This window comes from Arvicola amphibius, chromosome 11, assembly GCF_903992535.2.
Source record: "Arvicola amphibius chromosome 11, mArvAmp1.2, whole genome shotgun sequence".
In the NCBI taxonomy this organism is placed as follows: Eukaryota; Metazoa; Chordata; class Mammalia; order Rodentia; family Cricetidae; genus Arvicola; species Arvicola amphibius.
In genome coordinates, this window is record NC_052057.2 from 25,554,764 (window position 1) to 25,557,454 (window position 2,691).

A 2,691-nucleotide genomic window follows, 5' to 3' on the forward strand; every position below is an offset into this window, starting at 1 on the left:
CTATGCAAATTAGTTTGGTCAGGGAAAAAAAAAAACAGGGGAGTCAAGTTGAGTGTGCAAAATGTGGCCCGGAGCCTTGCTGCTTAGGTTTCTGCTAGAGCACCATCACTGTGTGGCTTCAAGCAAGCAGGTTTGTGACCGGCAGCTTCCTCTGCAATGTGGGACAGTGGGATCTGGGCCCTGCCCACAGAGAGATTGTGAGACTTCCATAGCCACCCTATGTAAATTGCTGGCTGTTTGACACACAGCGAGCCTTCGCTGGGGGTTCAGGATCCCTGTTAACTATAAACTAAGTCATAGCAATCTTGGAGTGTAGCGGTTACAGAAAAGGGATTACCAGAAGGCTCTGAAGACCTTCTCAGTCTAACTTGTTTGATCTAAAGCTTTCTCCCAGAGTTCTTGGTGTCACTTGATGGTTGGAGCGTGTTTACCTGTTAGCCTATACAAATAGGAGGTGATCATACACAATCTGAAAAGCTATAGGGGCACAGAGAAAATATATAGCTCAATAAAAACAATGAAAAAAGTTGAAAGTTATCTGAAAAAAAAAGAAAAGAATCTTTGACATTTTTTTTCTTTTTTCTTTTTTTGGTTTTTCGAGACAGGGTTTCTCTGTAGCTTTTTTAAAGCCTGTCCTGGAACTAGCTCTTGTAGACCAGGCTGGCCTCGAACTCACAGAGATCCGCCTGCCTCTGCCTCCCGAGTGCTGGGATTAAAGGCGTGCGCCACCACCGCCCGGCAAGAACAGACGTGTCTGTTGACTCCCCGTCGGGGAATCGAACCCCGGTCTCCCGCATGACAGGCGGGGATACTCACCACTATACTAACGAGGAGGACTTTAACATTTTTAAATATGTATTTTTTCATGGGAAACACCCATGCCATGGTAAGCATACAGAAGTCAGAGGACTAGTTGTGGAGTAAATTCTCTCCTTCCTTCATGCAACATCACAGAGGTTGAACCCAGGTCACGCTGGCTTGGCAGCAAGGGTCTTTTCCGGCTAAGCCATCTCACCAGCTCCAGATTTCCCCTTTGTAAACGTTGAAAAGCTTTGCCATAAATTATTTTATGTTTGGAATACATTATCCTCTTCCTAGAACATTGTCTTTAAGTTTGCAGACGTGGAAAAAAGCAGTGGAGATCAAAAGGAAAGAGCAAACAGCTAAGACCGCTTAGAGGAAACGCCCTAGAGTCTGCCCCTATATATGTCTTGGGGGCAATTTACAGACTCTCCCTTCCAGAGGGCAGACTGATCATGTCTGCTGGCCGCCAGGGTAGAAAAGTGGTTCAGATGACATGGCACACACATGATCCCTGGCCTGCCTTACAGGGGCCTCCATAAACCTTCCTTTCCTTCCTGCAGAGGTGTCCCGCACAAAGGCTGGAAGGAAATGGAGCTGTGGGAGGCCGGGAGAGGAAGTTCCAAGGCTGATCTTAGGGATTTCGTGGCCTTGATGGGGAGCTGATTTTGCACCCACAGTTGAAGCAGGCTCACAGCAGAAGAGTTTAGGGTAAGCAGGGGACAGCACCAGCCTCCTGAGTAGCTCTGTGCTTCTCTGCCTCCCCAACCTCACCATGCTCTGCGCAGACCTTACAGGAGTGAACATAACATATTTATTTACCCACCCCGAACTCTGAGATCCAAAGCCTTCTGAGCTCTGAGGTGACGCTATAAATGGAAAATTCCACACCTGACCTCATGTGATAGGGCTGCAGTCAAAACAAGAGAACGCTGAAAATATTGCATGAAGGGACCTCGAGGCCGTGCACACTGTGTACATGAAACATTAAGTGAAGTCTGGGGTTCTACTTGGCCTAACCCCCGAAATGTCTCATTCTGGATATGTAAATATCCCAAAATTCAAAAATTACAATGCAAACCACTTCTGCTCCCAAGGCTTTCTGACAAGCCTAACATACAACGATTAAGAAAACTCACTCATTTACTATGGGAATGCTGTAAAACAGAGAAACAAGTCGCCAGTAGGTAACCCTTAGCTAGTCCTACACTCTGGGTTTCTGACACCGGCAGAGGAGGGGGCCTGCAATGGTCAGGGTGCAGATTGGCTGTTGGGAACTGGAGAAGTGGAGACACCAGGGCCAGAGGAAAAGGATGGGGACGAGAAATGTTTTCCATACTCCGAGTGATGCTGCCTCAGTCCTCACAGCAGAGGCACAAGGTAGGAGGATCTTCCTATTAAGCTTGGTGTGTTGGCCCAGCAAGGTCAAGCAACTCATCCAGCATCACACAGCTAAGAATTGACAGTCAGGACTCAAATCCAAGTGCACCTGACATTGAACCACCCTGGACTGCATTTCAGAGGCAGAGGGAAGCGGGAGTTGTCCTTGTCCCCATGACGACAGACTTGCATCAACTCAGCATGAGTTGAGTTTGTGTGTTTCCTCTGGTTCTGGCTCAGGCCTCTTCCTGTATCTACAAAGGGGAGAGATCTGGGGCCAGGCTGTCACCACCGCTGCCATCTTCCCTTTACAATTCTGTTTTTGAACGTTAACCTTGACTTGTCACGGTCACTGGTCTCCCCACAGGGCCATGCTGTAACTGGTTTTCGCTGGTCAACAGTGGCCTGGCCTCTCAGAGGTCTGCTGGAAGGTCCCTGTCTCATACCCCGATGGAGGCTGGCCATGCAAGAAAACACAACCATGTAATCAGAGGGCTGGAGCTCTGAACC

At 48.3% G+C, this 2,691-nt stretch overlaps 1 non-coding gene across 1 annotated transcript; it reads right to left on the bottom strand.

Moving 5' to 3' along the window:
* Positions 1 to 761: 761 nt before the first annotated feature.
* Trnad-guc lies at positions 762 to 833 on the bottom strand. Its single transcript has one exon. It is a non-coding gene; the product is annotated as a tRNA-Asp (tRNA).
* Positions 834 to 2,691: the final 1,858 nt, after the last annotated feature.